A 15,733-nucleotide genomic window follows, 5' to 3' on the forward strand; every position below is an offset into this window, starting at 1 on the left:
AATAAAAGAAACATGGATTATCCATGTGTGTGGAGCTAACGGTCCAGTGGCAGAGACAGGCAGTTCTTCAATGGTCAAAGAATGTTTCACTAATTCAATTCTTCAACAAATATTAACCATGTCCCTACTACCTGTTCAATTTTGTGCCAGGCCCTGGAGATAAAATAATGTCTCAAAAAACAAACAAATACATCTTTGCTTTAAAGGGCAGGCATAGCTCAGAGGGAAAGAGGAGCATCAGTTAAACAGAGGTCACGATAAACAGGTAGAAACTTTGAGAAATGCTGTGCAGGCAAAGAAGAGAGAAGGATGACGGTGTTTGATTTACTGTAGGGGTTATGGAAGGATATACTGAGAATATAAACTTTTACCTGAACCCTTCAGGGTAAGCAAAAGTTGAAATTAATGTAGCAGGGAAAGAAGTCTAGGGAGAAGGTGATGGCTGCGCTACCCAAGAGAAGAGTTCATTCTTTCTGTCTGATTCTTCCTCTGTGAGGGTCACTTCCTGGACTTGACCTCATAGCACCCTGTGGGAATTTGAAGACATGTCCATAAAATTCTTTGATATTTTTCCCATTGAAAGATGGGATCCTTGTCCCCTGCCCTTGAATCTATGTTCTATGACTGCTTCATCAGTAACTATGACAGATGTGAATTCTGGGTCAATTTCTGGGACTTAAGAAACATCCTGTCTCTTGGACACTTGCTCTTAAACATAGCCTCCATGTAGGGAAGAAGTGAGAACAGCCCATGGAGGGGTTCACAAGGAGAGGCACCAAGGCTTCTACCCTCCTTACAGTCCCAGTCAGGAGACAGCACCAACCTGCTAGCCATGTGAATGAGCTATCGATCACACCACCCCAGGTGGAGCAGAGTTGTCCCCACGAAACCCTGCCCAGATTGCTTTTTAATGAACAAAATAAAAGATTGTTGTTCATTTAAGCTATGAAGTTTTGGGGCTGTTTGGTATACAAGAGCCTAGATCATCTGAATGCTCTCATCCTTCCCTAACTAACTCTCTCTCCTCAATCTTTCCTCTTTCTCTCTCTCTCCCTGTCACTCTTTATCTCCCCACTACATTGCCGAATTCATTGATTAGCTCTAGTAGCTTTCTTGTGGATTCTTGGGGATTTTCATGTCATCTGCAAATAGGGATAGTTTTACCTCTCCTTTTCCAATTTGGATAGCTATTATTTCTATCTCCTAAGGTAATTCTTTTTAAAATTCAAGTATCTAAGCTATCTTGCCCTCCCCAATGGTAAGATGTTTTAATGAAGAATATCAATTAGTAGGGGTACAAGTGGATGAAATCGTATGACAAAATATGATTATGATAGCTGGGGCAATCAATTTTTAATTCAATTGTCTTGATCTCAACTCAAATTTTCATTTAATGTAAGGGAACACTTGCAAAAATGTTCAACAGGTAGATTGAACTCATGACTGCTCTGTAGGACAAGGTAGGGGACAGGAACAAAATGACTAGGACTACAGTTCCAGGGGGTGAGTGATCAAAGAGGGTCTCCAGCACTCCATAGGGAGGAGGGAGGTAGTGAGTTGGGGAAGGGGAGAGCAAGGTGGGTATGATCAGCTGTGATCCCCACAGGAGGCGGGCAGTGCACACAGGGAAGTGCTCCAGCCTGTCCCAGATACTGGCCGGGGAAACCTCCCTGAGGGGCTTCACAGCTGGCAGCATCTGTGAGGAGCCTGGAGGCGCACTTAGCCACCCACCGCAAAAAGCTGCACCCCTAGGTGCTGGGAGTAGTCCTTTTGGGCACAGTGAATGGAAGATTCAGGAGCAGCCTCCCTGCCATGCAGATGGCAGCTGCAGTCAGGGCGGGATGGGCTTAAGGAGAGGAAGTGCCTCAGGAGCGCCACCTGCTTAGAAGAAGGCATAAGTAAAATCTGGCCAAATTTCCAACCTGCCTAGATTTTAAACATGTTTTCTATTTTATTATTATTACTTATTTTTACTACATGTGTTTTTATATATTTATTTTTAATTTTTATTTCTAATTTTAAATTTTATTTTATTTTTAAATTTTCTCTCCCTTTTGTGGGCACCAGTCTGAGCTGGTGTCTCCTTTTGACTTTGGGGTCTACTACTGCTGAGGTGGGGTTTTTTTAATTCTTTTCTTTGGGGGGTGTATGGGCAAGAAATAAAGCCCGGATCTCCCAGGTTGCGAGGATGCATTCTGCCACTGAAATACCTGTGCACTGCTGCAAACTTTTAATACATCCCCAAGTAGAACTCCCCTACATGAGACCCAGGCTTTGGTTAGGAGGAAATTACTGACAAAACAAGTGCAAAAGAGAGCCTTCAATGTAAAACCAGGTAAATGTAAAACTTTACAAGAATGAAGGAAACCAACTTGCAAAATAACCTTATTATGATAATCAAATATCCTGAACACAATAGAAAATCACAAAGCACATGTAGATCCAAGCAGAAATGGCCCAGCCAAATGACCAAATCAAAACACCAGAGGGGACATAGAATACAGAACAACTACTACTCAAGGATATTTATAAAGAAATAAAAGATTCCAGGAAGACTCTAGAAAAGCATAAAGAAAAATTCAAAAGATTAAATAGAAAAATGCAGGTCTCACAGAGATGAAAGATACAGTAGGCCAAATTAGAAATATGCTAGACACACACAACAGCAGATTCCAAGACGCAGGAGGAATAAGTGAGTTAGAATACAGAACAATTGAACTAATGTGCACAAAGAACAAATGACAAGAAAGATGGAAAAAATGGAATTGGATCATAGAGAAACAAGAGGCACAAAAATATAAGAATCATTCATGTCACAGAAAAAGAATAGAAGACTAAAGGGCTGGAAAGTTAGTTGGACATACAGTAGGGAAAAATATCCCAACCCTTATGTGCTGGTTTGAAAGGAAGTATACCCCCTAAGAAAAGCCATGTTTTAATATAAATCCCATTTCTTAAAGGTAGAATAATCCCTATTCAATACTGTATATTTGAAACTGTAATGAGATCATCTCCCTGGCTGATGTGATTTAGTTAAGAATGGTTGTTAAACTGGATTAGGGAATGACATGTCTCCACCCATTTGAGTGGGTCTTGATTAGTTTCTGAAGTCCTATAAAAGAGGAAACATTTTGGAGAATGGGAGATTCAGAGAGATGCAGAGAGAGCAGAGAATGCTACAGCACCACGAAGTGGAGAGTCCACCAGCCAGTGACCTTTGGAGATGAAGAAGGAAAATGCCTCCCAGGGAGCTTCATGAAATAGGAAGCCAGGAGAGAAAGCTAGCAGATGACGCCATATTTGCCATGTGCCTTTCCAGCTGAGAGAGAAGCCCTGACTGTGTTTGCCATGTGCCATCTCACTTGAGAGAGAAACCCTGAACTTCATCGGCCTTCTTGAACCAAGGTATCTTTCCCTGGATGCCTTTGATTGGACATTACTATAGACTTGTACTTGGGACATTTTCTTGGCCTTAGAACTGTAAACTAGCAATTCATTAAATCACCCCTTTTAAAAGCCGTTCTGTTTCTGGTATATTGCATTCCGGCAGCTAGCAAACTAGAACACCTTATAAAAGATATAAATATGCAAATCAAAGAGACCAAACTAACTCCAAATATAATAAATCCAAATAGGCCTACTCCAAGACACATGCTAATCAATCTGTCAAATTTTGAAGAGAAGCAGAAAGTTCTGAAAGCAGCATAAGAAAAGTGATCTACTACATACAAGGAAACATGTAAGACTGATTTTGGGCTACTCAAGAGGCACAATGGAGGCAAAAAGACAGTGGTATGATGCATTTAAGATTCTGAATGAGAAAGACTTCCAAACAATAATTCTTTATCCGGCCGAGTTGTCCTTCAAAATTGAGGAAGAGATAGGGTGGTGCAACGGTGGCTCAGTGGTACAATTCTTGCCTGCCATGCTGGAGACCCGGGTTTGATTCCTGGTGCCTGCCATGCCATGCAAAAAAAAAAAAAAAAAAAATCAAGGGAGAGATTAAAATCTTCCAAGACAAAGAAAGAGTGAGAGAACTAGTCAACAAGAGTCCTGCCCTACAAGAAATACTAAACAATCCTGTCAGCTGAAAAAAAAAAAAAAAGACTGGAGAGGGAGGTCTGGAGGAGGGCACAGAATCGCAGAGTACATGGAGGGGTAATTTAAAGGATAAAAAGAAGGAGGGGGGGTGCATGGGTGTTTTAGTGGTAGAATTCTCACCTGTATGCAGGAGACCTGGTTTCAATTTCTGGCCCATGCACTCAAAAAAAAATTTGTTTTCAACAAATGATACTGCAGTAATGAGATATTCACATAGTCACAAAGACCCTCACCACACAACATACCAAAAAAAAAACAACAGAGAGAGAGAGAAAAGAAAAAAAATATCTGAGAGACTGAGAGATAAAAACTAAAGGATAAGATGGTAGATTCAAGAACTGTTTTTACATAATAACTTTGAACAGACTAAACTCACTGATTAAAAGATAGAGATTGGCAGAATGGATGAAAAAATATAATCCATCTGTGCCAGTTTGAAGCTATTATGTGCCCCAGAAAAGCCATGTCCTTTAATCCTCATTCAATATTTCTGGGTGGAATCTTTTTTATTGTTTCCACGGAGATGTGATCCACCCAATTGTGGATGGTAACTTTTGTTTAGATGGCTTCCATGTAGATATGTCTCTCACCATTCAAGGTGGTGTTGCTTACTGGAATCCTTTAAGAGGGAACCATTGCAGAAAAAGCTCAAAGCAACCAGAGCCACCAGAACTGATAGAGCCCAGAGAAATGACAGAAGCCTCAGAGCTGGCAGAAACTTCGCAGTAGAGCTGACACAGGTAAGGACATGGGGATAACAGAGACAGGGATGTTTGGAGATGCTTGGAGCCCAGTAGGTGTTACCATGAGATGTGAAGCAAGCCAGAACCTGGACAGATCCAAGGGAAACCAAGAGATGGAAGCCAGCCCTGGAGAAGTAAGTGAGGAACCTCCACAGGGACAGAGGCTGAAAGCAGTGGAGCCCAGGAACAACAGACGAGTGTGCCTTCCCATCTGATAGAGGTGTTGCAGATGCAGAGACCTTCCTTGAATTAAGGTATCTTTCCCTGGATACCTTAGTTTGGACATTTCCACAGACTTAGAACTGTAAACATGTAACTTATTAAATTCCCCTTTTTAAAAGCTGTTTCAGTTTTGGTACATTGCATTTTGGCAGCCCAAGGACACAAATAGATGGAAGTGAAAAGATGGAAAAAGATGCTCTTTGCAAGCTGTAACCAAAAGAAAGCAGGACTAGCTATACTAATATGAGATAAAATAGATGTTAAGTGTAAAGACATTGTAAGAGACAAAGAATAGATACATATTAATAAAAGGGACAATCCACCAACAGGAAATAACAATCATAAATGTTTATGCTACCAATCAAGGAGCTGCAAGGTACATGGGAAAGCATTGGCAAAACTAAAGGGAACTATAGACAGTTCAACAACAATAGTAGGAAACTTCAATACACAATTCTCCACTATAGATAGAATAACCAGACAGACAATAAACAAGGAAATAGAGAACCTAAATAATGTGATAAATGAATTAGGTCTAGTGCACATATATATAGATCGTTGCACCTCAAACAAAACACAAGGGTATGTGTTCTTCTCTAGTGCACGTGAAACGTTCTCCAGGAAAGATTATATGCTAGGACACAAAATAAGTCTTTATAAATTTAATAAGATTGAAATTATCCAAAGAACTTTCTCTGATCACAACAGAATGAAGCTGGAAATAAATAATCACCAAACCAGAGGTTTCACAAACAATACGCAGATTAAACAATACACTTCTAAACAATCAGTAGGTCAAAGAAGAAATTGCTAGAGAAATTGGTAAATATTTGTAGATATTTCATTTCAACGATAATGAAAATACAACGTGTAAGAACTTAAAGGATGTGGTAAATTTCAGTGCTGAGAGGGAAGTTTATTGCCCTAAATGCCCATATTTGGAAAAAAAAAAAAAAAAGAAAGAACAAGCAAAAATCAAAAACTTAACTGCTCACTGGAGAGAAAGATCAGCAAAACAACCCAAAAACAAATAAAAGGAGAGAATTTACAAAGATTAAAGCAGAAATAAATGAAGTGGAGAACCAAAAAATAAAAAATAAAATAAAATAAAAAGAATCAACAAAACCAAAAGTTAGTTCTTTGAGAAAAATCAATAAAATTGAGGACCGCTAGCTAGACTAACAAAGAAAAAAAATTGAAGATGCAAATGAAATTAGAAATGAGAGGGAGATTGTTCTAGTTTGCTAGCTGCCAGAATGCAATATACCAGAAATGGAATAACTATTAAAAATGGGAATTTAGGGCGAGCCGCGGTGGCTCAGCGGGCAAAGTGCTTGCCTGCTATGCCGGAGGACCTCGGTTCGATTCCCGGCCCCAGCCCATGTAACAAAAACGGAGAAACAGAATACAATAAAAACAAGAAAATGTTTAAAAATGTTTCCCTTTCTTCCTTCCTTCCTTCCTTCTATCCTTCCTTCCTTCTCTCTGTCTTTCCTTTAAAAAAAAAAAAAAAAAAAAAAAAAAAAGGGAATTTAATAAGTTGTTAGTTTACAGTTCTAAGGCCGAGAAAATGTCCCAATTACAACAGGTCTATAGAAATGTCCAATCAAAGGCATCAAGGGAAAGATACCTTGGTTCAAGAAGGCCGATGAAGTTCAGGGTTTCTCTCTCAAGTGAGAAGGCACATGGCGAACACAGTCAGGGTTCCTCCCTCATCTGGAAGGGCACATGGCAAACATGGCATCATCTGCTAGCTTTCTCTCCTGGCTTCCTGTTTCATGAAGCTCCCTGGGAGGCGGTTTTCTTCATCTCCAAAGGTCGCTGGCTAGTCGGTTCTCTGCTTCTAGTGGCTATGTCGTTCTTCTCTGGCTTTTTCTGAATCTCCCATTCTCCAAAATGTTTCCTCTTTTATAGGACTTCAGAAATTTACCAAGACCCACCCATATGGGTGGAGACATGTCATCACCTAATCCAGTTTAACAACCACTCTTGATTAAATCACATTTCCAGGGAGATGAGCTGATTACAGTTTCAAACATACAGTATTGAACAGGGATTATTCTACCTTTACGAAATGGGATTTTGATTAAAACATGGCCTTTCTAGGGTTCATACATCCTTTCAAACCACCACATTCCACCCTCTGGACCCTAAAAAAGACATGCTTTCCCCATATACAAAATACATTAATTTCATAACAATATCACAAATTCTTAAACCATTTCAGTAGCAATATACATGAAATACAAAGTTAGAAACGTACAAATTCCTATCAAAGTTAGTTACAGGCGTGATCTGTTCTAAGGCAAAATTATCCTCTGGCTTTGGACCTTTGAAAACTCATAACAAGTTATTTGCTGCCAACATACAAAGGAGAACAGTCATAGGATACATATACATGTTTCCATAGGGAGGAAGGAACACAGGGGTCACCAGACCTAAACAGTTTCAAAAACCTTCAGGGTAAAGTCCATTCGATTTCAAAGTCTGAGAATCATTTATCTTTCAGGGTTTAGAAAGCGGGAGTCCCACCCTTTCCAAATGCCTACTCAGAGGCCTGCCTCTCTCCGAACACAACCTTGGGGGACATTGGGGAGACCACCTTTTTCTCGGCTCCACCCTCTCCAAGCGTTGGGGCTGCACCCAGGCTCTCTGCCATTTCCAGGGCACACGCTCAACCCCACCACATGGTGGCAGCCAGGCTCTCCCCAAACCCCAAGGAATGTGCTTCACCTTCTCCAAGGCCTGAGGCAGCATGACTCTTCCACTGCAATGAGGTGGAAGACCCATCCTCTGCCTTCGGGGCGAACTCACGGGCTTGGGTGGGTCCGCTCTCCTGGCCCGAGGCTTCTTGACTTCAGACCTCAGCCTCCATGGTTTTGCCTTTGAAGTTATTTTTCCTCCACTGTGTCCCTACTCTGTCCCTCTTAGTCCCGACCGACAGTGGTTGTCTTTATACAGATCCCACAACACTCTCGTTGGCTTTCTGCACAATAGCCTTGGCTCTTGCCCATCAGACATAAGGAGTTTCCACAGATCCTTCCTGGATAACTCCATGTCTGATCCTGGCTTTCTCTGAAATGGCTGACTGGTTCCACATTTGGTTAAATCCTCACACAGGGCGGTATTCTCTGGGGTCTCCCTTTCTGGAGGCCCAGAATTTTCCAGGACATCAATTTCTGGTTTCTTTGTACTCAAGATTCAGTTTTCAGCTTATCTCTTTCCTGTTGCATTTTACTATAAGCAGTGAGGAGAAACCACGCTGCACTTTCGACATTTAATTTGAAGATCTCTTCTGCTAAATATCCAAGTTCATGGCTTTTAAAATCTGCCTTCCAGCCAAAGCCACTACTCAATTTTGCCAGATTATCTGCCATTTTAAAACGAGGCTCGTCTTTCTTCCAGTCTATAACAACACATGCCTCATCTCTGTCTAAAGCCTGGTCAGAGGTATCTTTAGAGTCCAGGTTTCTACCAACAGTCTCTTCAAAACATTCTAGGCCTTCTCTATCAGGCTTCTCACAACTCCTCCAGATTCTTCCCCTTATCCATTTAAAAAGCTGTTCCAACAAGTTCGTATCTGCAAACCGCAGCAGCACCCCACTCTCCTGGTACCAAAATCTGTTCAAGTTTGCTAGCTGCCAGAGTGCAATATACCAGAAACAGAATGACCTTTAAAAAGAGGAATTTAATGAGTTGCTAGTTTACAGTTCTAAGGCCAAAAAAAGTCCCAATTACAACAAGTCTATAGAAATGTCCAATCAAAGGCATCCAGGGAAAGATACCTTGGTTCAAGAAGGCTGATAAAGTTCAGGGTTTCTCTCTCAAGTGAGAAGACACATGGCAAACACAGTCACAGTTTCTCTCTTGGCTGGAAGGGCACATGGCAAGCACGGCATCATCTGCTAGCTTTCTCTCCTGGCTTCCTGCTTCACGAAGCTCCCCAGGAGGCGTTTTCCTTCTTCATCTCCAAAGGTCGCTGGCTAGTGGGTTCTCTGCTTCTCGTGGCTATGTCGTTCTTCTCTGGCTCTCTCTGAATCTCTCATTCTCCAAAATGTTTCCTCTTTTATACGACTTCAGAAATTTAGCAAGACCCACACCCAAAAGGGAGGAGACATGTCATCACCTAATCCAGTTTAACAACCACTCTTGATTAAATCACATCTCCAGGGAGATGAGCTGATTACAGTTTCAAGCATACAGTATTGAATAGGGATTATTCTACCTTTACAAAATGAGATTTAGATTAAAACATGGCTTTTCTAGGATCCATACATCCTTTCAAACCAGCACAGGGGTCATTACCATGGATCCTGAAGAAAACTTTAAAATCATAAGAGAATACTATTGTGCTGGTTTGAAATGATGTGTGGACCCTAGAAAAGCCATGTTTTAATCCTAATCCCATTTTGTAAAGACCGCCGTTTCTTCTAATCCCTATCCAGTATTGTTAATTTGGAACTGTAATTAGATCTCCCTGGAGATGTGATTTAATCAAGACTGGTTGTTAAACTGGATTAGGTGACGACATGTCTCCACCCATTTGGGTGGGTCTTGATAAGTTTCTGGAGTCCTATAAAAGAGGAAACATTTTGGAGAATGAAGGGGATTCAGAGAGAGCAGAGTAGAATGATGTAGCCACAAGAAGCAGAGTCTACCAGCCAGTGACCTTTGGAGATGAAGAAGGAAAATGCCTCCTGGGGAGCTTCATGATATAGGAAGCCAGGAGAAGAAGCTAGCAGATGACACTGTGTTCGCCATGTGCCCTTCCAGATGAGAGAAGAACCCTGACCATGTTCACCATGTGCCTTTCCAGATGAGAGAGAAACTCTGACTGTGTTCACCATGTGCCCTTCCAGATGAAAGAGAAACCATGAACTTCATCAGCCTTCTTGAACCAAGGTTTCTATCCCTGGATGCCTTTGATTGGACATTTCTATAGACTTGTTTTAATTGGGACATTTTCTTGGTCTTAGAACTGTAAAATAGCAATTTATTAAATTCCCCTTTTTAAAAGATGCTCTGTTTCTGGTATATTGCATTCTGGCAGCTAGCAAACTAGAACAACTATGAACAACTATATGCCAACACACTAGACAACTTAGATGAAATGGACAAATTCCTAGAAACACACAAACTATCTACTCTGACAGGAGAAGATATTGAAGATCCCAACAAACCAATTACCTATAAAGAGATTCAATCAGTCATCAAAAAACTTCCCACAAAGTAAAGCCCAAAACCAGATGGCTTCACAAGGGAACTTTATCAAACATTCCAAACAGAATTAAACCCAATACTGCTCAAATGCTTCCAAAAAACAGAGGGAAAAGGAATGCTATCTAACTCATTTTATGAAGCTAACATCACTCTAATATAAAAGCTGGATAAAGATACAACAAGAAAGGAAAATTATAGCCCAGTCTCCCTAATGAAAGTAGATGCAAAAATTCTCAACAAAATACTAGCAAATCAAACCCAATGACACAGTAAAAGAATTATACATCGCCACCAAGTGGAGTTTATTCCAGGAATGCAAGGGTGGTTCAACACAAGAAAAACCAATCAATGTAATACGGCACATTAACAAATCAGAAGGAAAAAAAATCACATGATCTTATCAATTGATGCTGAAAAACCATTTGACAAAATTCAGTATCCCTTCCTGATAAAAACATTTCAAAAGGTAGGAATCAAAAGAAACTTCCTCAAAATCAGAAAGAGCATATATAAAAAACCCATAGCCAGTATCACACTTGATGGTGAGAGATTGAAAGCCTTCCCCTTAAGATAGGGAACAAGACAAGGATGCCCATTGTCATCACTATTATTCAACATTGTACTACAAGTCCTAGCTGGAGCGATTAGACAGGAGAAAGAAATAAAAGCCATCCAAATAGGAAAGGAAGAAGTAAAACTTTCATTATTTGCAGATGACATGATCCCATACTTAGAAAATCCTGAGAAATCTATGACAAACCTACATGAGCTAATAAACAAATTCACCAAAGAGGCAGGATATAAGATGAATGTACAACTTCATTTCTATTGACTCTTAACAACACCTAGGGTTCGCACTGAGACTCTATAAGGTTTCATGAACTAAGCTAACTTTCCTGGAACCTATAATTCCCAGAGGGTTCCTAGGTCAGATAAATCCTGAAATTCAGAGGGACCAGCTTCTCCAAGTTGTCAATTAATTACAACCGCCTATCCTTTAGTGTTGACATCCCTTCTCAACGTGAAAAAGTCAGAACAGGTGTTGCCCAGGGATCTCTATAGATTGGGAGAGGAGAAGGAGGAAGTATAACAGAGAGAATAGGATTTGGCAAATGATATGACTTCTGGGTCCATATATTAATATTCCTTCCGGTCTCTAGTGTTTCAGAGCAGCTAGAAGGAAAACACTGAGATGGTGGAATAGTAGCCCACGAAAAACTCTGGGATCTGTTCTGTAACTACTTGTGGAAGTATACTTTGAAAATTATTGCTTTTTTCTTTCTTCGCTTTGTATATTTATTTTATTTTACAGTAAAACATGTTTTTAAAAAAAGCCACAGTGGTCAAAACAGCATGGTACTGGTACAAAGATAGAAATATCAACCAATGGAATCAAATTAAGAGTTCTGAGATAGACCACCAAATCTATGGAAAATTAGTCTTTGATAAAGCTCCCACATTCAATGAACTGGGACAGAATAGTCTTTTCAATAAATGGGTATGGGAGATGTGCTGGTCTGAACCTGTGGTGAACCCCAGAAAAGCCATGCCCTTTGATCCTCATTCAATATTGCTGGGTGGGAGCATTTTGATTGTTTCCATGAAGATGTGACCCACCCAATTGTGGGTGGTAACTTTTGATTAGATGATTTTCATGGAGGTGTCTCCACCCACTGAAGGTGGAATTGCTTGCTGGAATCCTTTAAAAGAGGAAACATTTTGGAGAGAGTCCCTTTTGGTAGAGCCATGTGAAAGCCAGCAGACGCCACCATGTTCACCATGTGCCCTTCCAGCTGAGAGAGAAACATTGAATGTCGCTGGCCTTCTTGAACCAAGGTATCTTTCCCCGAATGCCTTAAATTGGACATGTCTATAGACTTGTTTTAATTGGGACATTTTCTCGGCCTTAGAACTGTAAACTAGTAACTCATTAAATTCCTCTTGTTAAAAGCCGTTCTGTTTCTGGTATATTGCATTCCGGCAGCTCTCAAACTAGAACAGGAGAATTGGATATCAGTAGTCTACGTGGACATGACTCCAGGGGTGTGGACCTTCCTGGCAACGTGGGACAGAAATCCTAGAATGAGCTGAGACTCAGCATCAAGGGATTGAGAAAACCTTCTCAACCAGAAGGGGGAAGAGTGAAATGAGACAAAGTGTGAATGGCTGAGAGATTCCAAACAGAGTCGAGAGGTTATCCTGGAGGTTATTCTTATGCATTAAGTAGATATCACCTTGTTATTCAAGATGTAATGGAGAGGCTGGAGGGAACTGCCTGAAAATGTAGAGGTGTGTTCCAGTAACCATGTTTCCTGAGGATGATTGAATAATGATATAGCTTTCACAATGTGACTGTATGATTGTGAAAATCTTGTGTCTGATGCTCCTTTTATCTACCTTATCAACAGATGAGTAGAACATATGGAATAAAAATAAATAATAGGGGGAACAAATGTTAAAATAAATTTAGTTTGAAATGCTAATGAAAGCAAGGGGTAAGGGGTATGGTATGTATAATCTTTTTTTTCTCTGTTTTTGTTTTATTTCTTTTTCTGTTGTCTTTTTATTTCTTTTTCTGAATTGATGCAAATGTTCTAAAAAATGATGAATATGCAACTAAGTGATGATATTGTGAATTACTGATTATGTATGTTAATGTTTTTTTAAAAGGGGGGGGAATTGAATAAGTTGCAAGTTATCAGTTTTTAGGCTGTGAAAATATCCCAATTAAAGCAAGTCTATAGAAATGTCCAATCTAAGGCATCCAGAGAAAGATACCTTGGTCCAAGAAGGCTGATGAAGTTCAGGGTTTCTCTCTCATCTGGAAAGGCACATGTCGAGCACGGCGTCATCTGCTAGCTTCCTCTCCAGCTCCCTAGGAGGTGTTTTCCTTCTTCATCTTCATCTCCAAAAGTCGCTGGTTAGTGGACTCTCTGCTTCATGGTTCTGCTGTGTTCTCTGTGTGGCTTTCTCGTGGCTCTGTTATTCTTCTCTGCTCTCTCTGAATCTCCTTTCTCCAAAATGTTTCCTCTTTTATAGGATTCCATTAAACTAATCATGACCCACCTGGAATGGGTGGAGACACATCTCCACCTAATTCAGTTTAACAACCACTTCTGATTGAGTCACATCTCCAGGGAGATGATCTAATCAAAATTTCGACCATGCAGTGCTGAACAGGAATTAGAAGAAACAGCTGCCGTTACAAAATGGGATTAGAATTAAAACATGGCTTTTCTAGGGTACGTACATCCTTTCAAACCAGCACGATATCTTATAGTTCATTACATCTAAACATTTCCACTTTTGTCGAACATGACCAAAATTCTCGAAGCTCTCATACACAGAGGACATAGAACATTATGATTGAGACAGGAAGCTCTGAAGTGAGCTAGACTCAGAGCTGAAGTTTACTAAATTTGTGGTCTTTGTTGGACAAAGTTTGACAAGGTCACAGTCTTTGTCAAACTGTGGCCTTGGGTAGGTTTTTTAACCCCTCTAAACTAAGACGGAGGAGTTAATCCTTATTCTTACTATGGTAATTATGAAGATGGATGCATGTGAAATGTTCAGCATATGCCTGGAATTCAGTAGTTGGTTAATAAATGTTAGTTGTTGCCATCAGCAATTCTATTTCCATTATGATTCCTGTCCCTGAAAATTCGGTTTTCAGGTCACAGTGATTCTTTCCCTCATGTCTGTTGAATCGTCCCTTCACTGGCGTACCCATTGCCAAGGTACCAGACCTGAACCTCCCCACACCTGGAGTGTTACCTCCAACAGGTGTTCTCCACGCTCATGGGTTAACACGTGCCATTGCTAGATTGCCGCTCCTAAAACTGGACTATGCACATGCCCTCTTGCTCACGTGTCATGGTGGATTTAAGGATGTACCCCAGGAAAGGAACGTTCTTCATCTTAATCCACGTTCCCATGGGTGTGAACTCATACGGGAATAGAACATTTTGAAGGTATTATTTCAATTAAGGTGTGGCCAACTGAATCAGAGTGGGTCTTAATTCCATGTTACTGGAGGCCTCATAAAGAGAAGAAACCAGAAGCCAGAAGTCACAGAAGGCCACAGGGAGAAACCAGGAGTCAGAAGTCACCGGAAACCAGAGGACAGATGCCGGGAATGAAAACCACCATGTGAAAGGAGGCAGAGATGCAAGCCAAAGACCCCCAGGGATTGCAGGGAGCTAGCACCAGAACGCTGCAGATTTGGGGGAGACAGTATAGTCTTGCTGATGCTTTGATTTTGGAATTCCAGCCTCCAAAGCTATGAGACTGCAGATGCTCGTGGTTTGAGCCAGCCTATTGTGCAGTATTTGCCATAGCAACCAGGTAAATTAGATAAATGCCTTACTCACAGACTTTCCATATCTTTCTTTTATTTTCCTGAACCAAAAGCCATCACCAACCTCAACAGGTCTGCCCTATATGAAACCTCGCAGCTCCATCAAAATGTTCTGGGCAGCGCATCAGTTGTATTTTGACTTTAAATCTTTTGTCCCTACTTTCAGACCTTCACCCTATCTGAAATGATATCTCATCTCATCCTAAGAATAAAGTTGGACTCAAAAGTGTCAAAAAAAAAAAGGCATATTATATATGGCCCCATTCATTTGAAATTCTAGAAAATGCTGTCTAACCTACAGTGACAGAAAGCAGATCAGTGATAGTCCGGGGATGGGGGTGGAGGGAGCACAACTTTTCAAAGTGATGGGAATGAACTTTATCTTGACTGCAGTGATGGTTTCATGGGCATCTACACATATTAAAAATCATCAAGGTGAACACTTTAAATATATACAATTTATTGCATGTCAATTATATCTCAATAAACTAATACACACCCCCCCCCCAAAAAAAAGTAGGGGCAGAATACGTTCCGGATATTTGAAGAGATTATAAAGTGATGACAGTAGAAATTATTTATGGAATAGTTGCAGTCAGTCCCAATCCGTTCCAATCCACTTACCCCTGGACGTGTAAGTGAATTCCTATCTGAAGAACAAGTCCAGGCAATATCCTGAACACCAGTATACTCTCCAACAGGAGTTGACTTTTGTTTAGCTTCCTGATGTATCCTCAGCATCTAGGGTAATGCCTCCCACAAAGCAGGTTTTCAACAAACATTTGAATAAATGAAAAGATATTTGTACTTATTAAATACCCCTGTTGTGGTGGATTCAATTGTATGTCCATAGTGTGTGTCCCCCCCATATATGTTGCAGCCCTAACCCCCAGGGCTTTGGAATGTAACTTCATTTGGAAAGGGGGTTGTTACAAATGGAATTAGGGGAATTAGAATGAGGTCATTCTGGAGCAGTGTGGGCCCTGAATCCAATGTGACTTGTATCCTTATAAGAAGAGGAATTTTGGAACACAGACAGATAAAGAAAGAATGCCATATGATGGATGAGGCAGAGAATGCCAGGGATTGC

This window comes from Tamandua tetradactyla, chromosome 16 (assembly GCF_023851605.1).
Source record: "Tamandua tetradactyla isolate mTamTet1 chromosome 16, mTamTet1.pri, whole genome shotgun sequence".
NCBI classification, from domain to species: Eukaryota; Metazoa; Chordata; class Mammalia; order Pilosa; family Myrmecophagidae; genus Tamandua; species Tamandua tetradactyla.